This window comes from Hyaena hyaena, unplaced genomic scaffold (genome assembly GCF_003009895.1).
Source record: "Hyaena hyaena isolate Hyena2069 unplaced genomic scaffold, ASM300989v1 scaffold_271, whole genome shotgun sequence".
Classification (NCBI taxonomy): Eukaryota; Metazoa; Chordata; class Mammalia; order Carnivora; family Hyaenidae; genus Hyaena; species Hyaena hyaena.
In genome coordinates, this window is record NW_024080902.1 from 1771949 (window position 1) to 1795263 (window position 23315).

General features: G+C 35.7%; 1 protein-coding gene and 1 pseudogene across 2 annotated transcripts in view; one reads left to right on the top strand and one right to left on the bottom strand.

Annotated features, from left to right (window-relative positions):
* The window catches only part of SMAP1 (small ArfGAP 1), a 181663-nt gene that overhangs the window by 20954 nt on the left and 137394 nt on the right, over nucleotides 1-23315 (top strand). The window lies entirely within an intron of this gene.
* LOC120240933 lies at nucleotides 11477-11821 on the bottom strand (annotated as a pseudogene).

Sequence of the window (23315 nt, forward strand, 5' to 3'; positions counted from 1 at the left end):
TTTTTCCCTTAAGTCATTAAGACAGTTGCAAACTGATGGAGACTGTATCCTGCATGACCTGGAGCGCTATCAGTTACCATTTGTTTTCCCCTTTCCTTTGTTCTTGGGCATCCAGGAGTGCCTGAGGAATGTCACAGATTTACCACCTTGGTGGGTAGTGGTTGTGGGGTGTTTGTACTTTGCCGTCAGCTTGCCTTTTGCTCCCTCATCAGAGGCAGGAGAGCTGCAAGAACAGCAAGTAGGAGTTTCTTTTCCATGGCTAAGAGCAGGAAAGTTTTCTAAGAAGGAAGAGTAGTATATTTAGTTAAAATATTAATGCATGATTTAGAGGGAAATTTGATTCAAAACACAGATGAAATGGTTAGTTTTGGGCAGGAGAAAAAAGTCAGGAAGAATGCAGATCAGTTTATGTGGAAGGAGAGTAAGAGGGGGTCTGAAATCTAAGGGACAATTAGGTGATGAAGTCATTTGCTGAGACTAAGAATAGTGGGACTTTGTAGGGGGGTTTAAATCTATTTTCTGCATAGAAAACTTGCTAATAGTATGTATTTTAAAGTAATTTACAAGTATTTTAAACTAATCTGTTCCCTTATTGATGGGCATTTGCTTTCTAACGTGGTTACAAAGAGACCTGTTGTCAAAGCTTTGTGTACACAAAATTATTTCTTCACAGTAAGATCTTCTGTGTAAAAAGTGTATGTTAGAGTATGCTTATTAAAGTGTGTTTGATTTGTATTGCCAGGAGTCCTGGGGCCTTTCACCAATAGTGTATAAAGACCGGCTGACCCTCTGCACCCTACTGCTCACTGGCTGTTTATGTTTTTGAAAAGTTTTCTTAACATGGTTGGTTAAAATTGTATGACACTGTTTTCTTTCTTAAAATTAATCAGTTTTAATGGGCTTACTGGTCATTTTTATTCTTTCATGATTTGTCCTTATATTTTAGGAGCAGGGGTTGACTACCTTTTTCACGTTTTTCTCTTGATCAGTCATTGGGCCACAACACAACAATTACAGGCAACATTCATTCCTCTAAGTATAGCAGTAGGCCACACCATTCCCTCCTAGATTTTATAAACCATGAGTGAATCTTAAGATTCATGAATCGATGGTGGAGCACTTTGGGAAGATTTTCAGGCCCTTATCTACTTTTTTTTTTTTTTTTTGGTGACCATAAAATTATAGAAAGTTTAGAGATAGAAGAGACCTATCATGTGCCTAGTCGGATCTCCTGGTAGAGCAATGAAACCTATGAAGAGAGATTAGATGACTTACTCAGAACTTTGTTAACAATGAGAGAAGTTGGGAGTGAACCCAGGTTACCTGGGCTGTTGCCTTCTAAATCTATAAATGAATGTGTTACCCTTCACCTTTATAAAGGGTAACTCTAAACTTTAAAATTTTTTTCATTTCCTTCACATTCACAATCTATACAATGAGAAGGGTGGTAAGTTCTGCATTTTTATGCTTACCCAAACTCTGTCGGTGTAAGAATAGGACGTTAAGAAAAAAATTGGTAATCACAGCAAGGAATTAATACATGTTATTTACTTAGCCAGTTTTTTTAAACACTGATTTGGCAACAAATGTAAACATATTTCAAAGCTTAGAATGCTGTTTGTTGGTGTCTGCAGTGTTATCTAAAAGCAAATATTAACTTATGAAATAAATGTCTAAATGGTGCTGAGAATAAGCTTTAAAAAGAGGGATTTCTGTAAATATTGGATATCTTTGTGCTTTAGAGGGAAAATTTGCAAATACAAAGCACTAGAATATTTGTGAAAGTGAACAAAATAAAGGAAAGCTGTAATATGCTTGCTCAAACTTTTGAATATTTTAATGATGCAGTATCACCTGAATAAGAAACAGGTTTGACAAGGCTTAAATTTTAGGACAGTCAGGTGAAACAAGGATTGTTCTTAAAATTAAGCTTCATTTCATTTTCTCCTTTTATTTTGTATCATTCTAATGACTAGTGAATCCTTAAATTATTCCCACCATTTAATTTCTATGTCACAGCAAATCAACATTTGAAAAATGGCAGGGGAGTGCTTTTTTGTTTTTGTAGTTTTTGTAGATTTTGAAGTTTTTCAGTGTCCTTTTGATATTTTGAACTATGTACATATTCCTTCTTCAAAAGTTTTAAGATAAAACAAAACTATATACTATATAATAACTTCCTCTACAGTATTCTTCCTCTAGTTGACTGTGGGTTGGCAGATTGCTTGCTCTGCTGTTATCCATGGGAGGACACTACTTCAGTAGCTAAAAGCATGGGCTTTGAAGGCTGAATGCTTTGGGTTAAAATCTCAGCTCTCCCATTGCTGCCTCTGTGATTTCATTTTTTTCATTATCTCCCTCCCTCTCTTCTCTTTCTCCCTTCTCTCCTTCGTTCCTTGTAGTGAATGGGAGTGTGGTATTTTAAACTTTCTAAGCTTCAGTGTCACTGTATGTAAAATGGCCCTACCTGTTGTCACAAGATTATGAGAGTTAACAAAGTAATGTCTGGCACAAAATAAGGGTTGATAAATGATAAGGGTGTGATAATTATATCAGGGTTTTTTTTTTTTTTTTTTAACAGTTATAGTCATTTAGTCATTTTCTTACTTTACAGGAAGCATTTGTGAATTATATTTTGCTTGGTAAATAATGTAATTGAGCAGATTCTGAGCATAAAGAGTTCTTCATGGAAGGTTCAGGAAAAGAAGGTAGTTATCTTTTTTTTCTTTTACCCCTTTATGGGCTGGTCCACTAGAGTAGACATTAGAGGCATACAACAGAGGCCCAGCCCTGCTCTGCCACTTAGGAGTCTTTACTTTGAGGAGAAAGGCAGGCCATACACACAAATATTATATATATAAATACATTTGTAATGTGTATTTATACTATATATGTATATAAAGTCTGGATACCTGTGTGAAGGAAGTAGTGCAGACATTAAGTGTTACAGAGGTTCAGAGAAAGTAAAAATCACCAAGAGCAGTAATTGGGGAAGGCTTTTAACAAAAAAGGTAGTTCTTGAAAAGAAGAGTGGCTAAGTTATTCTAGGTAGGAAGAAGTTGGAAGCAGCTTTGTTCATATACTTAGTGCATATGCTTTTCACGTTCCTAGAAGCAGGTATAGGTATCAGGCAGAAATTTAGGAGAGCAGATAGACAAAGGAGTGAGTATTGTTTTGGGATCATTTGCCTGAAAGTGTTTATCAAAGCAATACATGGATTAGACACTTACAGATCAGAGTCAGTAACTAAGACGGGGGAGGCAGCAGTCAGAAGTAGAATCATTGAAAGAACTCAATAGTGACCTGAAAGACTGCAAGGAAAACCAGAACAGAGAAGCTTCAGGAAAAGGGGGCTTTCAGAAGGAGGTATGTAATAGGGAGAAAGGAAAAATTAATGGTAATAGGGATGTAAAAGGGGCTAGAAAAGTTCTCTCTCTCTCTCCTCTCTTCTCTCTTTTTTTTTCGTTTCTGGATATTTTGTTTGTTCCTAAAAAAGCATTTAATTTTGGTAGACATTAAAACTGTTTTCTAAACACTTTATGAAATTGTGTGCTATGAAACAGCTTCAGAGTTTGTTTTCCACCCTCTGTACAGTGAGAGTCGAGGAAAGTGAATCTTCAGTATGTTGGCACCGTTTCTCAAGTTTTTCTCAGGCAAACATTTGCCTTTTTTTCCCCTTTTTTTTAAGCATTGATGAGGAAGCAAAAGGCAACCTGAGGGCAAAGCATAAGCTAACCCACCACTCCCCCAGGTGGGATTTGTGTAACATTCCTCAGGGACTCCTGGATGTCCAAGAACAAAGGAAAGGGAAAATGAAATGGTTAGAGATCACAGTCATACAGGACAGAGTTTCCATCAGTTTACAACTGTTTTAATGGTTTAAAAGAAGAAAGCAATTTCCAGAAACCTGCAGATCCAATTTCCTGGAACCCTAACATCAGCAACCTCTCCATAGGATAGAAAATCTTACATAATCTGTCACTTCACAACCCCAGTGAAGCTGTTTCTGCCAACGGGTCCTGTCCCCATTGTTTGATAAAACCACCTTTTTGCACCAATGAAGTCTCAAGAATTCTTAGCTGGTGACTGCAAACCCCACTACTTCAAACTACATCAGCACCTTTGCCAAATTTCATTGTTTCTTTTGTTTTTGGAATTTAGTTTACTTTTGAAACAAACGCTTTGTTTTTTCATGGGATTTTGACAACTTTTATATTCTGTGAGGAGAATTCTTTAGAATTTATTTTTTGGCCTAAGGAATATTGTTAATATATATGTAAATGGCCTTGCAAATAAGAATTGACTGACATTTTGTCAGGGTTATTTTGTTTTGTTTGAAGGATTATAGTTAACTCTTGGATCAACTGATAAAATTCACAAAAACTTGTTTCTGAAGTGACCTTTCTGTTTCTTTTTGAAAAATGTTTATTTTTAGCAAATTTTCTCTCTTACTTCCAAGAAGTACAATTTCTTTTGTGTAAGTTAATGTACTAATGTCTTCTGATTCAGTGTTGTTGTACCTCTGGAACGTTTGAAATTGGTGTAAAGTGTGTTTATTACATATATATGTATGTATGCCCTCTGCTGGTGAAAATGCATTATTGCTCTTAATAGCTTCAGTAATTTATTAGAATGAAGCAATACTCCATAATATCAAGAGTGGCCATAAGATTACATTTGGAAAAAATATATTTATCATTTGAAAGAAATGTATTTTCTTTAGGACAGTCCTGTATAATGAATTATTCTTCATAAAAGGCCAGTAGTGTTGTGGGTGAGAAATACAGACCCAATATACTAATGATTATTTTTACATTGTTGGTTTTTGTATTCTTTTTTGAGTTTTTTTGTAAGTTCTAGACCTGTTCTGTCTAATATGGTAGTCAATAGCCATATTTATCTATTTAACTGAAGTTCAGTTTCACTTCCTTATTCCTACTAACCATGTATAAAGGCTTAATAGCCACCTTGTCTAGTAGCCACCATATTGGATAATGCAAAGAATATTTCCATATCACAGAAAGTTCTATCAACAGTGCTATTCTAATGTTTAAATTTTAAATAACTAGGATTATTATTTTAATAAAGTAGTTGTTCTTACATTTGCAGTGAATTTCTTTCCTTGCCATGTACCTTTTTCAGATAAACACAGTAATCCATAAAGAGCCCTGATTAAATACGGGAATCAATTTAGTAGGATTTTACTTTATTAAGATTTTTTGAGCCGTGTAATTTATTGTACCTTATATACATATTAATTGCCAAATGATTACAGTACAATTTTCTCAGTGAAGAGCATTGAACATTTCTAGTGTTTGGTAAAAAAAATAATGGCAGATTAAAGTAAAAAAATAATGGTCATATTTTCTCTGTTATTAATTGAGGTAATAGCCTCTTTCTCTCTTTGGTGTGGGTGGAAGCAAGATTAAAAATTAGAGCATATGTAGAAAAACTGAGACTTTATTGTAAGGCCACAAGTCTAAACGTCTAAACCAAACTGACTCCATGACAGGCTTTAAGTTTCCCCTCTAAACTAGAAGGCCTGAGTTTGGCTTCCCGGAAACTATCAGGTAGTTACACATTGCCCTAGGCAGGAGTAACCACCCTTGCAACACCCAATCAAGAAAGGCCAGCGACCACCCTCCACATTGTTAAGGGAGAGGTCTGGTGATAGGAACTATAGATAGGACCCTGTTACCCAACGTTAAAGTTTAGTGGCCGAATAAGACCCTAGGCTCGCTCTGTGATTGGTTGAATTTAAAGGTACTCTAAACGTTGTAATTGGATCCCGCCAAAAGTAACGAATACTCTAGACAATGTGTGTGGTCAAACCCGCTGTCAATGATGTTGTATAATTATGATTGGATCACTGTTCCCGTGTCACCACTTCTGTAACTCCCCTGTCACAAACCCCATAAAAACCCTACTCTGTCCTTGTTCGAGGCTCTCAGCACGGACCCATACGCTGGTGAAGTCTGTGAGCCCGAGCTTAAGCCCGTAATAAAGCCCTTTGCCTTTGCATGCGTGACTCGGTCTCCCTGGTGGTCTCTGGTCGGTGAGGATACTGCGATCTGGATATAACATTATGATGGTGTGAATCATAGTTTAATGTATGTAGGTTGATTTAAAAGACATTTTACCAGCTTCCTGTAATGATAACATCTATAGTGCAAAACTATAGTGCAGTATTACAATTAGCATATTGCTAATCAGTAACATCACAGTTTTACTGTGATTTCAGCAATTTTGTTTGTACTTGTGTGTGTGAATTTGTATATATATGTGTGTGTATTTAGTTTTGTAGTTTTATCATGTGTCGGTTCATATATCTGCCACCATGGTCAAGATACAGTACAGTTCCATCACCACTAGTATCTTCCGCATTGCCCTTTTGTAACCACACACCCCTTCCTCCCATCTGACCCCCTCCTCCCATCCCTAACCTCTGGCAAGCATTTATCTGTTTCCCACTTCTGAAATTTTGTCATTTCAACTGTGTTATATAAGTGGAATTATATGATGATTTTAGGATTGGCTTTATTAGTGTTATTCTTTGGAAATTCATCCAAGTTGTTGCATATATTAATAGTTCTTTCCTTTTTATTAATACATAGAATTTTATGGTATGTATATGTATGCACCATAGTTTGTTTAACCATTCACCTGCTGAAGGACCTCTGAGCTGTTTCTAGTTTTTGACTGTTATGAGTAAAGCTATACCTTTGTGTACAAGTTTTTCTGGGATGGGGATTGATTTTCTGGGATTGGGATTGGGACTGTGGATTGTGGGATTGTGAGGAGCAATTGATTATATACTTTCAAGTTGGGAGGTGGTAGGAATAGCATAAATCTCTAAGGAATTTTGGAAGCAAGATTTCCAGGACCTTGAGAGGGCTAGCTGTTGTTAGGAAAAGGTAATTTGTTACTGCTTAATACCTCAGTCATGAGACCCTTCAGATGTATGTCAGTGGACCATATGCTTGGAGGATGATTGCTAACGTATATCTTGGGAGGTACAGGTAAAGGAAGATTCTAAAGGAAATATATGTATATGTGTATATATATACACACACACATACATACATATATACATATATACTTACGTATACACATACACACATATGTGTATATATATGTATACACATATACACACATATACTATATATATGTATACATCTACATATATATTTTTAATAAAGGAAATATATATAGGAAACATATAGGAGATATATAGAGGAAATACATGTATGTTTTTAATAAAGTATTTTTTATGTTTATTTATTTATTTTGAGAGAGATAGAGGAAGAGAGAATTCTAAGTAGGTTCCATGGTCAGCATGGAGGCCGCCCAGTGTGGGTCTCCATCCCATGACCATGAGATCACAACCTGAACCAATGTTGAGAGTTGGATGCTTAATCAACTGAGCTACCCAGGTGCCCTGGAATTTTTATATGTTAAAGGAGACTTACAGGATCCTGGAGGTCAGGATAATGTTAAGCTAAGATTGCCTTTAGCAAAGTATTAACATCTAGGTAGTTGAGTTCTTAGAGGAAGGTCACTCTGCCTGTGTCAAGGACTTGTCAATGGGCTGTAAGTTGTAAAGAAATTTTTTTTTCTTTTGCTTTTGTTTTCCACATCAGGTTATATGGTAATGGCATTCTTAGAAACATAAAAAAAAACCTGCAAAGCTTTTCCAGAATGGCTGTATTATTTTCCTTTCCCACCAGCAGTGTATGAGTGGTCCATTGTTTTCACATCTTTTCCAGCATTTGGTGTTGTCACTGTTTTTTACTTTAGCCATCCTTGGAGGTGTAATGATAGTGATACTAGTTTTGATTTGCATTTCCCTAAGAGCTCATGCTTTCCGAACATCTTCTTGTGTGCTTATTTTGTCATCTGTATGTTCTCTTCAGTGAAATATCTATGTTTTTCATTTTCTAATAGAGTTTTTTTTTACCTGTTGAGTTTTTTTTTTAAATACACCTAAAAATGTTTTTTTAAGTGTATTTATTTTGAGAGAGACAGAGACCTCAAGAGTCGGGGAAGACCAGAGAGAGACAGAAACACAGAATCTGAATAGGCTCAAAGCTCTGAGCTGTCAGCACAGAACCCAGTGCAGAGCTCGAATTCACCAGCTGTGAGATCATGACCTGAGCCGAAGTTGGACGCATAACTAACTGAGCCACCCAGGTGCCTCTTGTCAGGTTTATTTTTAAGTAGCTTTTATTTTTAAATGTTATTGTAAATGGATTTTTCAACATTTCAATTTTTGATTATTGTTGTAATATAGAAATACAGTAGGTTTTTGCATATTTATCTTGTATTCTTGCTAACCTCTTATATTTGTTTTAGTACCTTTTTAAAAAATAGATTTAGATCTCCTACATAGCTGATTTGTCATCCTCAAATAAAGACAATTGTTACTTCCTTTCCAGTTTGGATGCCTTTACTTATCTTTTTCCTACCTTATTTCACTAGCTCCATCCTTTAGCAAAATAGGAGTGGTGACAGTGGATTGACTTGCTTGTCTTGTTCGTGATGTTCAAGGAGAAAGCATGCACACTTTCACCCTTAAATATGTGTTGGCCAGAGGTTTTTCACAGATTTTCTTTTGTTGACTTGAACTCTATTTCTAGTTGCTGAGACTTTTTTTTAATGTTTTATTTATTTCTGAGAGAAAGAGAGAGAGGCAGCGTGAGCAGGAGATACAGAATCTGAAACAGGCTCCAGGCTCTGAGCTAGCTGTTAGCACAGAGCCAGACGTGGGGCTCGAACCCACAAACTGTGAGATCATGACCTGAGCCAAGTCAGACACTTAACCGACTGAGCCACCCAGGCGTCCCCTAGTTGCTGAGACTTTTAAATATCAGAAATGGATGTTGAATATTTTCAATACTTTATCTGTATCTATTGAGGTCCTAGTTTTGTTGTTCTTGTTGTTGTTCTTTAGTATAGGGAATTACATTTGATTTTGATTGAATGTTAAACTAACCTGCATTCCCGGGACAAACCACATTTGGTCATGAATTATTATCCTTTTCATATATTCCTGGATTTGATTTGTTAAAACTTTATTAAGTGATCTGTAAGTTTCATTTCTGATGATTTCCTTGTCTGGTTTTGATATCAGGGTTATGTTGGCCTCATAGAATGAATTAGGAATTACCTCCTACCTTTTTATCCCTCCAGTTTCCTGAAGCCTTTGTGTAGAATTTGTATCATTCCTTAGTTGGTTGGTAGATTTCCCTAGTGAAACCATCTGGGCCTAGAAATTTTGCTGGAAGATTTTTAACTATGGATTCAATTTTTTTAAATAGATAGTGGGTTAATCATGTTATCTTTTTCTTGTGCAAGGAGATCATTTGGATCTTTCAGAGAGTTGGTAAATTTATTAGCATAAAGTTTATAATATTTCCTTTTCTCTTTCTAATATCTGTAGAATCTGTAGTGGTGCCACTTTTCTCATTCCTATTACTGGTCATTTGTGTTTTATCTCTTTTCCCTAATCATTTGGGTTAAATCAGTTTTATATAATTGATTAATTAAACAATAATTATAATCAGTTTTCATAATCTCAAGGAATCACCTTCTATTTTCATTGACCTTTTTTGTTTCCCTATTTTCTGTTTCATTGATTTCTGTCCTCTTTAAGTCACCTTTGCTTTTGAAAGATATTTTAGGTAAACAGTTCTCAGAGGACAGTATTTTACTTTCAGTACTTTTAAGATACTGTTTCATGGTCTTCTAGCTAGCATTGTTTCTGATGAGAAAATTGTCATCACTATATTTGTTCCTTTGTACATCATGCGTTTCTTCCCCCCAGTTGCTTTTAAGATGTTTCTGTTCTGTAGTTTTAAGCATTTGTTTTGATGTACCTTGGATGATTTTCATGTTTATTGTCTTTAGGGTTCTTTGGGGTTTATGGTTTTCAAATAATTTGGAAACATTTTTATAACAAATTAAAAGAAAATTAAAACATTTGATGATACTCTTCATATTAGTATATATCTCATGTTTCATAGATCATCTCATTCTATTTTCTATTGTTGAAAACATCTGTTAATTATAGCCTTCTTTTCTCAAAGTGATAAAGAATTTGGCTTAATATTTACATTTATTCTTTATGCTAAACATGCAAACAGGGGTAATATATTCCACAGTGCTATTTGTTAAAAATATTGATATATTAATGTTTTATTGTTTTATTACTGATATCAAAGATAATGGGGTGCCTGGGTGGCTCAGTCCATTAAGTGTCTGACTTTTGATTTTAGCTCAGGTCTTGATCTCAGGGTTCAAGCCCTGCATTGGGCTCCGTGCTGGGCGTGGAGCCTTAAAAAACTAAAGAAACCAACCCCCCGCCCAAAAGATACTAAATGGGCTTATTTAGTTATCTCTATTATTTGTGAACTTGAAAGAATGTAGTTGAACTCTTGTAGCTAATTCAGAATATCATTTTAGCCAACAGTTTCTGCTTTTACCATATCAAAAGCTTTTTTAAAGTAACAGTTCTGTATATGGTCACTAGTCACAGTTCTGTATATAGTCACTAGTTATTTAAATTATTTTTTCTACTTCAAGCTGAAAATTGTTATTAATTGAACCATCATCTAAAGAAAGTGAAGAAAAAAACAAGTTTCTTCTTTCTTTTTAAAGTTTTTTTTTTTTTTTTTAAATTTTTGAGAGAGAGAAAGCATTTGTACAGGGAAGGGGAAGAGAAAGAGGGAGAGAAAGAATCCCAAGTAGGCTCTGCACTATCAGTATGGAGCCCAATGTGGGGCTCCAACTCACAAACTAAGAGATCGTGACCTTAGCTGAAACCAAGAGTCAGACACTTAACTGAGTCACCCAGATGCCTCACAAGTTACTTTTTAAAAAAATTTTATTTATTTATTTTGAGAGGGAGAAAGAGAGTGTGCAAGGAGGTTAGGGACAGAGAGAGAGAGAGAGAGAGAATATCTCAAGCAGCTTCCACACTGTCAGTGCATAGGCTTACCCCGGGCTTGCTCTCACTAACTCTGAGATCAGGACCTGAGCTGAAATCGAGTCAGATGCGTAACTGACTGAGCCACCTGGGTGCCCCCAAATTACTTTTTGTATAAAAGTAGCAAAAAGCACAAAGCACAAACTCTGAATAAGTTTGATTATTGATTATATGGTTTTCTGTGTGATTTCATTCATTTCACTGGGCTGTTCAACGATCTTCTTGCCAATAGCATAAAATCAAATTTAGAAGTCAGGTCTCTGCAGTGTCTTCAGGCTGTATTTTCACTTATGCCATCCTCCCTTGTTTTCTGTCCGGTACTATTGATCACAGATACAGTGAGCTCCCACCTCTACATGTGTGCTTGGTTTTTGTCATCAGGTTTTTGCACTTACACAAAGAAAACTTTGCTGTTTTCTAACTGGCTCCTTGCCTTAGGGCTTTATTTATTTACTTACCTATCTATATATGTATTAATTAATTATAATTTATTTAACAATTTGGGAAGTTCGCAGCCATTAGCAGTTCTAGTAAAATTTCACTTGTGCATTTTGGAATCTCCATGGAGTTGTCAGTGTAGTGAATCTTGTAAAAAATACATGCATACTTTTGATAGCACGTGAAAGGATCCATCTAAAATTGTCTTAATTACTTTTGTTCTCTGCAAACTGACCTGGGCCACTCAGTATAGCTTTTATTGTTTCAGATGTTAGTACATGTTCTCTTTCGACAATAAATTCATGGCCATCCAAAGATTATCAATTTTACATACATGGCATCAGGGCCTTCACAGCCACCATAGGTTTTCTCTTCTCTATCCATTATGTTCTTATGAAATTCTACTTCTACAGGAACTTTAGTAGTTTCCTGGTGAGGTGGGGATGCACAGTCTGTTGCCCACTTTCTCCTATAGAAAGTGCTTAAGGCTCTGTTTAAATGCCACTTTATCAGTGTTGTCTTCCCTCACCACCGTACTTAAAATAGTATCCATTCTTTTTTCTAAGCACTTCCGATCCTCCTTACCTACTTAATTTTTTCCTCTATTGCTTTATCTTAAAATCTGACATCTTATACATTTTATAACTTGCTTCTCCCTCTGTCTTGTTCCACTGGGATATATAGTTCTTGAAGGAAGGGACTTTAATCTATTTTAGTTCCCAGCTCGATCCCTAGCACCTAGAAAGTTCTTGGCACATAGTAAGCATTCAGCACATTTTTGATGGCAGTAAATCAGTGAATGAGTGAATGAGCAATTAACTTTCTAAGTCTTTTCTACTCATCCAAATCTCATCTATATTTCCAGGCCCACTTCCAAGTTATACTTCATTCATGAAACTGCCTTTGAATGAAGCTACCTCCCAACTACTTCAGCTCATCATGATCTTTTCCTCCTTTAAACTCATGGCATTTTCATATCAGTGTCAGAGAGAATTTTATAATAGATAGTTGCACATGATTGGGGTAGGTCCCAAATTGGGAGAATTTTATTACTTGAAATGTTTATGGAGTGACAGGCTGGCCTTGTCAGTGAAGGGGACAGGAATTCATATATACAGTTCTCTTTGTGCTAAGTACTTGTATACTTCATCCCCTTTAATTTTGAGGGACCCTAAGAGGTAGATGAACTCACCCTATTTTGTAGTTGTGGAAACTGATATTTATAGACTATCGTTCTATAGTTATGTAGTCATAAATGTCTAATTGGTGTTTCAAAACCAGGTCTTTCTTTGTAGAAGATTTTTTTTCTTGGTCATTGGTACTAGGGTAAATATATAAAGTCTTCTCCCATTTCAACTTTAAGACTTTCTTTTTCAACAGTAAAAGGCTAGGCATATAGCCTTACTTCAGTATTAACGTATAAGGAAATTCTTGAGTGTAAGTTGATTCCCTTTGCCTCATTCACTTTTTGCCTGCAAGTCTAGACTAATCTTGTTTCCTGATAACTATGATCCATTTTTCTCACAAGGCTCAGAGCTAGAAAATTTCCTTTTTGTCTTGGCTACGGAATATGTGTGGAATATATATGGAAATCTCTTTCTGAGATTTGCAAAAAAAATTGTACTGTTAAAAACTTTAGAACTAGAAACTTTAGAAAGAAACGGACAACTTAAAACAAGGTGACAAAATCCAAAATGTAATAATTCTTAAGTGGTTAGGAGAAAGCTTAAAAAAAAAATTTCAGCATTTCTAGAAGTTGGGCTAGGGAAGTAGGTGAAACTGACCATGAAGGGCCTTGTAAGTGATGCTTAGGGGAATTAAACTTGATCTGATGGGTTATAAATCTAAAAAGCAGTATTTGTATCCAGGAGGTTATTTCAGAGAACATTGTAGTAGTCTAGGACTCTAGCTGATGAGATCTTGAATTGGGGCAGAGATCCAGCTGGAATGAGATTACAGTTGTGGATTTGAAAAAAAATTTTTAAATAAAATGATTAGGGTGTTTGCTTGATTGAATGGTTATGGATGATGCAAGAAAGAGGAGTTAAGAATGACTTCTTATTTCTCCCCTTAAGTCATTAACTGGGTAGTGTTATTACCAGCTGAGTTGGAGGAAATCAGGAAGAGCTATGTGAAAAGGAGGGGAAGAGGGAAGAGCTAAGTGGAGAGGTGAATTCCATCGTGGACATGTTTAATTGGTGACGCTATGGTGTCCAAGTTGGTTATTAAGAATCTGATGCTTAGTGGAGTGCCTGGGTGGCTTAGTCGTTGGGCATCCAAAGTCAGCTCACGTGACAATCTCACGAGTTTGTGAGTTTGAGCGCTGCATTGGGCTCTGTGCTGACAGCTCGGAGCCTGTCTGTGTTTCTCGCTCTGCTCCTTCCCCACTCACACTCCATGTCTCTCAAAATGAATAAACATTAAAATAAATTTAAAAAAATCTATTGCTTAGAGAATAGATATACCACATTTTCTCTATTATAAAAAATACTTCTTTGTGTTTCTGATATTGAGAAGTTTCATAATCACTGTGTACCTTTAGTGTGTTATTTCTCCTCGAAAACTATTATTTCATATCATGTAATCAGTGAAATAGGAAGTGTAGATTTTGGCCTTTTAATAGTAGTAGATGAAATTAGCAAGGAAAAGTGTGGGATGCAGAGAAAAAGCCATGCTAGTCTTACAAAAATGATTTGTAAATTTAGAGTGCTTTCATATGGATTTTGTCATTTGTGGTTCATAGTAGTCATCTGAATATGGAAGATGGTGGTATTTTCATTTTCAGGTGAAGAACTGACATTTAAAGAAGTGTAAATACAGGGATAATTTTTTTCTTTATTTTTATTATAGTTGTCTGTGAAATGATGGATCATGCACAAGCATTCTACTGTGCTCATTTATTATTCACGTCTACAAATAAAAGCATATAAAATGAAGGAAACTATTTATGCAGTACTCTCCCCCACCATTTTTTCCACTCTTCAAATGTTAACAGTTTACCACATTTGTTTTCTTTTTCCTGTATGTATACTTTAATTTTTTTCCTGGACTCTTTGAGATATGCTTCTGTACTCCTAAATACATCAGTGTTTATCTTCTAAAAACAAGGACTTTCTTATATAACAAAAGTAGTTACCAAAATGGGAAATTATCTTGATACTATTACCTAATCTATAGATTTTACTCTAATTTCACCAATTGTCCCAGTAATGTGAGGGATAACTTTTTGATTTGTCAGATTCAACAAATATGAATGAAACACAGTGTTAGGAAAATAACCAGACTTTTAGATTGATGTCAGAGCCTTTGTAAACACAGTCTGCTTTCTTTTTTTTTTTTTTTAAATGTTTTTTTTTTAAATTTATTTCTGAGAGAGAGAGAGAGAGAGACAGCGTGAGCAGGGGAGAGTCAGAGAGAGAGGGAGATACAGAATGTGAAGCAGCCTCCAGGCTCTGAGCTAGCTGTCAGCACAGAGCCCAATGCAGGGCTCGAACCCATGAACTGTGAGTTCATGACCTGAGCTGAGGTCGGACACTTAACCGACTGAGTCACCCAGGCGCCCCAACACAGTCTGCTTTCTTAAGATAATTAATGGACATAAGTCTGAGTATAGTTGTCTTCTCTGTGTCCTGCAATTAGAGTTTGAATTTTGTAGAGATTGGGGGTAGATTACTTTATGTTGTTGCCCTATAACCTCTTCCCATGCCTGGTAGAATAGCAGCGCATGCCCCAAACATTCTTTGGAGGAATCTTAGCATTATTTTTCTTATTTAGCTTTATCTGTTTCTCTCTTGTCTTTGTTTTATACTTAACTAAGTATGTGCTGGGCACTGAATTAAAATGGTGGAAGTCTGTATATGTAGTGATTGTGATTATGATGGTTTATTCTTAGGGACTACAAATAGTTTGAGCAACAGGCATTTACAGATATTTCATAGGAAATGTTTTATTACTATAGTTGATGTAGAGATGTAAAAGTAGCTCTTTATAGACCGTTAAAAAACAAACAAAACTTCATTGGTAATTCTTTTTTTTTTTTTGTAATTTTTTAAATATTTATTTTTGAGAGAGAGACAGAGTGTGAGCAGGGGTAGGGTGGAGAGAGAGAGAGGGAGACATTGAATCTGAAACAGACTCCATCCAGGCTCTGAGCTGTCAGCAGAGTTTGATGAGGGGTTTGAACACACCAAACGGTGAGATCATGACCTGAGCCGAAGTCAACACTTAACGGACTGAACCACCTAGGCACCCCTCATTGGTAATTCTTTTTTCTTTTTTTTTTTAAGTTTATTTATTATTGACAGAGAGAGAGAGCATGAGCATGGGCGGGGCAGAGAGAGGAGGAGACACAGAATCCGAAGCAGGCTCCGGGCTCTGAGCTGTCAGCACAGAGCCCTAGGTGGGACTCAAACTTACAAAGCGTGAGATCAGGACATTAGTCGAAGTTGGTGAGCCGAAGTTGGACACTTAACCGACTGAGCCACCCAGGCACCATCCCTCACTGGTAATTCTTAAACATGTCTTAAACATTTCTTAAGGTATGCCTTAAGGCGTATACACTTCCTCAGGTCCTTTGTGTTTATTGTTCCTGTTGCCTTAATTCCTCTTGCCCAGATAGCTGTATGGTGTATTCCACTATCTTCTTCAGATATCTGGTGAAGTACAGCTTTTCCTGACCAAATAACAATTACCTTTCCCTTCCATCTCTCCATTTTTCCTTTATTTTTCTCCATAATATTCACTGCCGTTGGCATACTGTTACTTTTATATGTTTCTGTACAGCTTTCTGTCGGATTATAAGCTCCATGAGGGCAAGAGTTTATCTGCTTTATCACTGAATTGTCAGAGTATTGAATAGTATTAAATGGTGCCTTGAAATAGTAAGCATTCAGTAAATATTTGTTGGTTAAATATGTATACTGATATTCTGAGTGTTACAGAGTTAAAAAAGGAAGACAAAACATTTCTGAGGGAATTAAATGTTATAACTTTAATGTTCTTTCTGAATAGAGAGGTTTTAAAATTTCTTTGTTCTAGAACTTTTCTTTTAAAGGTTTTATATTCTATTTGGTTATTGATTTGGTTGTACATAAGGTTCTTAGCAAATAAGATACTTAAGAGAGGACTGTAGTGTGTTAAAAGTTGATTTTTTAAAATAAAAAAAATTATTTTCTTACCATTTAATGTCAATCTTGTTTCAGACGAATTGTAGAAGAAATTAATTACTTACATTGTTGTAGGTGATCTTTGCACTTATACGGCTTTTTTGCTTGAGGTTTTTGTTTTGTTTTTGGTTTTGTTTTGTTTTTTTAAGATAGGAAATTTCTTTAAGCTCAGTTTTTAGTAATCACAATTGCTTGGCCTCTATTAATGCTTCATATTCCAGCCTCCAGGAAATGATTAATTATAACAGCATGATTCTTCTAATCAGCATTGTAGTGATTCTTTGAAGCTTGTAAAGTCACTTAGGAACTGTGATTATCAAATGTCATCCCTACATGTCAGTATCAGCATTACTGATGCTACTTTATAGAAAAACGTGTATTTGAGGTAGATCAACCATAGGTGACTATGTCATACCAATATATGTTACTTTCAGATTTAAAAAAAAAAAGGAATATTTAAAAGAACATTTTATTTCCTTCTTGCCTGACATTTCTGTGTATCTGTCGGGGCTCTATATCCTGAGATCATTAACTTCAACTACTGGTTCCACTACTGGCCGCCATTCTTTTTTTCTGGTAAAGTAAGGGAAAAGCAATAAAAATCATGTGTGATGTTCATGGCTACATTTAAAAAGATGTACAGGTTTTTTTTTGTTTGTTTAATGTTTATTTTTGAGAGATAGAGAGCGTGAGCACACGTGGTGGAGTGGCAAAGAGGGAGACACAGAAACCAAAACAGGCTCCAGTTTCTGACCTGTCAGCAAAGAGCCTGTCGTGGGGCTCGAACTCAAGAGCTGTGAGATCATTACCTGAGCCAAAGAGAAACACCCACTGACTGAGTCACCCAGGCTCCCTTACGTGGGTTGTTTTTTTTTTTTTTAAACAGCCTTATGGAGATATAATTTGCATACTATAAAATTCACTTATTTTAAGTGTCTAATTTAATGATTTTTAATATTTTAACAGAGTTTTGCAACTATCAATCCCCATAATAAAGTTTTAGAACATACTGTCATTCCCAAAAGATCCTCTTCATGCTTATTTGCAGTGATTCCTTCCCTCCAACACACATGTACATGTTCTTTTGCAAGTTGTAGTTCACTTGTTTACAGTGTAGAAAACATGTTTTCATGGGTTGTTACTTGGTGTTCTTGCTGATCAACAAGTGAACCTAATCTATAACATAGCTGACCATGAGCAATGAAAGGCTAATCAGAACTTTTGGGTAAAGAAGTTTGTGATAGCAAAAGAGAAAAGGCTTCTTCCTTTGTTTCATGTTTGATTGTGGATAATATTTTGATGCAGACTGTTGTCTTTAGGATCTTTTTTTTTATTTTGTAAAGTTTTATTTACTTTGAGAGAGCGTAAGCGAGCAGGGGAGGGGCAGAGAGGGGGAGAGAGAATCTCACACTACGGGGCTCAAACTCAGGAACCTTGAGATCATAATCTGAGCTGAAATCAAGAGTCAGATGCTTAACCCTCTGAGCCACCCCGGCGCCACTCCTTTTTTTTTCAGTTTATTTATTTATTTTGAGAGAGAGATACAGAGAGAGAGCGAGTGGGGGAGGAGAGGAGAGAGGGAGAGACAGAATCCCAAGCAGGCTCTGCCTTTTCAGTGCAGAGCCCAGCCCAGGGCTCGAACTCACAAACTGTGAGAGCATGACCTAAGCCAAGATCAAGAGTCAGGCGCTTAACCAACTGAGCCACACAGGCACCCTATCTTTAGGATCCTTTTATTGTGTGTCCCTTTCTTTTTCCTAGGCACCTACTACTGTGATGCTGTGTTAAGAAAATACTCTTTATTACTCAGTTGATTTTTGCCCTCCCCTTCCCCTCCTTCCCCCTTGATCAAAATGATCTATCCTTTGCAATTTTCTTCTTCAACAGATCAAACCAAATCCAGTTCTACTGCCCCAAATCTTGGGTATGATGGGGAAAGAAAGAATCATGTGAGAAGCATTGATACTTCTGGAGAGTTGAAATGATAATTTGCATCTTTAGATCTATATTATTGGCCTCAATAGTAAGTGACTTGGCATTTCAAAAAGTTGACACAATAAAGTGAAAGCAATCAGCCAGTGTAAGGGAATTTGGTTTGGAAAGTTGGAATTATAGTATGAGATGCAAAGTTTCAGTAGTTGCATATTGAGATATGCCCACGGTATAGTGTTGGCTCTTTCTCTCCCCCTTTCTAGCATTTAAAACCCTAAATTTCTCACTTCTGAAATTGGTGTGGTAATATTACCTACCTCACGTTTATTAGGATTTCATCAGACAGTGTATCTGGAAATAATGGTGAATGATGTCTTACATATTCAGTATGGTAGTGGTTTCCCTTTAAAAGAACCTTCTAGCAATTTTGGCAGCAGTGACTTAGGTGGCTCAAGGTCTTAGCTCTCATTTGTAAGCTGGAGGCTGCCTACACTTTATACTAGATGTTGTGCTGCATCCAGAGCATCCAAAGACCAATGGTTTCTCAGAAAAGATAGCTAAAACAATTAACTGTAAATCATTGTGATAAATGTTAAAAACATTTTGGGGGAATTGGAGAAGGCTTTATAGAAGAACTAGTCTTAAAAAGAAATTACATTTAGCAGTTAATGTTATATTCTCTGTTCCTTATCTTGTTTTATTTTCTATTCATAAAAAAAAATCAAAGTAGTTTTTCTTTTTGCTAGTCTGTCATGGTAATCAGAAACTTAAGAGAAGTTCCTTCTCAGACGAGAATGCAGTTTCATCTTATTTCTCAAATGGTACGAAAGCTGCATGACAAGTTTATTCAGTATATTCACTGAATATGGATATGACTTAAGGTGCTAATATTAGTGAGGCCAAATAACCTCTTTTGTTATTGGATGATGTGATTATGAGATAAGTGATTATGAGATAAGTAAGATCTGTGATTATGAGATAAGTAATATTAATTTAGTTGATGCTTGCTTATTTTTGTTGCTTTTAGTGAGACAGTGATATGGATAACTCAGAATAACCCAGATTTGAATCCTAAATAAACCTTGGATTTTTTTTCTCAGCAGAGTTGATTACTAAAAGAAAATTTCACAATTTAAAATAATTTTTCACAATTTGAGTCATATACTCAGTAGGAATAGTGAAAACATAAAGAAATATGCTGAATGTTTGAGTTAAAGACTTTGTCAAGTATATTCTAGAATCTTGCTATTCTAATTGTGCTTTGTGTATGGCAGCATGGACATCATCGGTTGTTTCTTAGGAATACAGGATCTCAGATGCCACTCCAGGGCTACAGAATTAGAATCTGCATTTTCACAATATCCCTAGGGTTGTGTATGCACATTAGAGTCTGAAAGATCCTGATCTAGAACTGACTTTGTCTTTCTGTAACTTAGTTTGAGATACAGCTGCTAAAAGAATTAAATCTTCCAGCTAATTACCTATTTGTATTTATCTGTTTATCTTAGATTATTGTATAAACTTCAGAACAACTTGCTGGAAGTATTATAAATGATGGAGAATAGGGGAGGCAACTCTAGGTAGATCAGTCATGATAGTCCTCTGTAAGCAGGTAGTGTGTGAACTGAGGCCTATACAACAAAGTGATCCAGGCATGTGAAGACCTAAGGAGAAAACATATGGGGCAGAAGCAGCAACAAATATAAAAGCATGAAGGCAGGACAGGGCATGTATAATCATAGTATGTGAGTGGGAGTGCCATGGTGGACTTGAAAGTGCTATTAGGAACCTTCTCCACGGGAGTCAGGGTAAACCATTGAGCCTGCCGTATAAGGCCTCCTGCTATCATCTCCTGAAGCTGTCCCCAAACACTTTTAATACACCACCCTCTCAGTCATACATACCAAAGTCTTCTACCGTACCTCACTTTTTTTTTTTAACCTATGCCAAGAATGTGTCTTGGTATATTCTGTGCCTACTGCCTACTAGTCAGCCTTTAAATTTCAGATCAAGCTTTGCCGCCTATGTGAGACCTGCGTGCCTTCCAGCAGATTTTGTCTCCTTACTTGGAGATATTGCTCTGTATATCACCTTATGCTAAAAATGATACTCCATGTTATAATTAAGATTTATCCATGTCGATACGTGCAGGTTATTCTTTGTCAAATTGTATGGTGAAATAATCATACTAGTGAACATTTAAGTTATTTCCAGTTATTTTAGAAACCATGCAGCTATAAATTTTGTGATACAAGCTTCTTACATAAACATGTATTAGTTTCTTTGCAGTGTTTTTCAGCCATATTCAACCATGACCCTGAGAAACATTTTACAGCATGACTTGATTTTTCTTTGTACATGTGTCTGTATTCATATTGTATGTTACTGATTTTTTTAAAAAAGGTTAACAAACTAAATTTACCCTTTGTGTGATGCATGTAAATCCTTTTTCCTTCTCTTCTAAATATACTTACGGAGATTAAATTAATGAGTTGTGACCTGCCATATAAAATAGCTGCTGTAGGGTATATTATATGTGAGTGTGTATGTGTACTAAATATCCCATATTACATATATAAATTGGTAAACATATGTATATGTGTGTCTAAGCATGTGTGAATCAGTTGCCTGGTAGAAAAGTTTATTTATCTAGAACTTTTACTAGATTTCACCAAATTGTTTGTTTTAAGTGGTCATATCTATTTATACTTGGCTTGGCCTCCTCAGTCTGGGAATTTAGCATTTTACCTTTGTGTGTATGGTCTTATGACAGCATTTACTTTGGCAAAGTTGGTAAGTACTCACTGAATAGCTTGGTGAATGAAAATTAGGATTTCATACCAATACTGGAATGACTGCCATGTTGAACATTTATTTATTTATTTATTTGTTTTTTTATCAATTTTAGGTAAATTTTACAAGGCTAATTCTATAGAACAAATAACCCAATTGTAATTTTGGTTAGGTATTTATTTATTTTGTATTTAAAACAAATTTTTTTTATGTTTATTTATTTTTGAGACAGAGCATGAGCAGGGTGGGGCACAGAGAGAGGAAGACACAGAATCCAAATTAGGCTCCAGGCTCTGAGCTGTCAGCCTAAAGCCCGACGGGCTTGGACTCACAAACCACAAGATCATGACCTGAGCTGAAGTTGGCTGCTTAACCGACTGAGCTCCCAGGCGTCCCATGGTTAGGGTTTAAAAGTCTGTTTTCGGAGTCGGGGGTACCTGGGTGGCTCAGTCGGTTAAACTTCTGACTTTAGCTCATGTCATGATATCACGGCTCATGAGTTCCAACCCCGCATTGGGCTCTGTGCTGATAGCTTGGAGCCTGGAGCCTGCTTCGGTTTCTGTGTCTCCCCCCTATTCGTCTTTGCTCTCTCTCAAAAATTAATAAACATTAAAAAAATTAAAAATAAAATAAGAGTCTCTTTTTGAAGATCCCACTATTATTAGTTAAGATGTGATAACTGAATTCCAAAGAAAGATGCACTGACAAAATTGCATTATTATTTCCATTGGTAAAAAATGATTGGGGCTAACATTTCCAGTAAGTGATAGCAATTTATTTTTTCCTTGCAGGAATCAATAAAATGGTTTTTATAGTTGTGTGAAGCTGTATAAAACCTGAACAACACTTAACATTTAATTATATTTAGCTTTTTGTTCAATAGTAAATGGCCATTGTTTTTCTATTACTGCTAGCGTGATTCTTGTATAGTGCTTTTATACATTTGATCTCTTTGTTATCTTTGGTTATTATAAAATGCACTACTCTGGTGCTACAACTTTTTACCTGCATGAACAGTCATTATCACATTGTGCAATTGATGCTTTCTAAATCATTCAGTCATAACATTTACTGTATCAAAAAAAATTGTGCTATAAAGTCTCCATTTGTATTTGGCTCTGGGTCTAACATATTCTGAGGGGAAACATTCTATTTTAAGAACAAAAATGAAGCCACACTTGGAGAGTGTTGAAATTTTTTTCCCATCATACTCTGGATTCACTGCAGTTTTGGAAGTTGTTTTTGATAAAAGTTAGGATACAGTTGTTCTGCAGATCAATGTAGAAACTTTTCTAGAGGAGGAAAGTATTGTATTTTGATTTTCAAAATTTCTTAATATGACAATAACTTGCACTTCAGTAGTGCTTTAAAACTTTCAAAGTATTTTCCGTACAAGACTCTCCGAAGTAATGAGGCAGCCAATCTTGACTCTGCTTAACATATGAGAACCTTGTTGCTCAGTTTGTTACTAGTCCAGGAAAGTTTATGCAGTTCACTGGTGGTAGAGTAGGTTGAATATGATGGGTCTTTTGGTTTCTAATTCATTTCAGTGCTGTTAGCCATCAAATATTTAAATAAAACATATCCCAGATGTTTCACAGGTTAGAGGTGTCATTTCTGAAATTTAAAAGGATATTTTGGCATAATTGTACATGCATAAACTACTTCCTAAGGAATTTTTGAGAGAATTTGTTTAGTTTTACTGCATTGTAATTCCTGGGCTTGGTGTTATTTTGTAGATTTAACTCTCACCTTTAGATAAAAACTATGTACTTAAAACACAAGTCTGATGTTTTAAAAAGCTTGGTTTTTATTGATACCTTTTACTGTATATAGTTTTTTCATAATCAAGTGATTTATAAAAATCAGTTAGGTATAAGCTTCTGAATAGTTGACATAATTGCCAGATATTACTTTTATTTTCCCATTTTACTTTAATTATATAAGCAATATATGAAAATAATTATAAGTATATTTAAAATTATTGAGAAAATACATTCAAA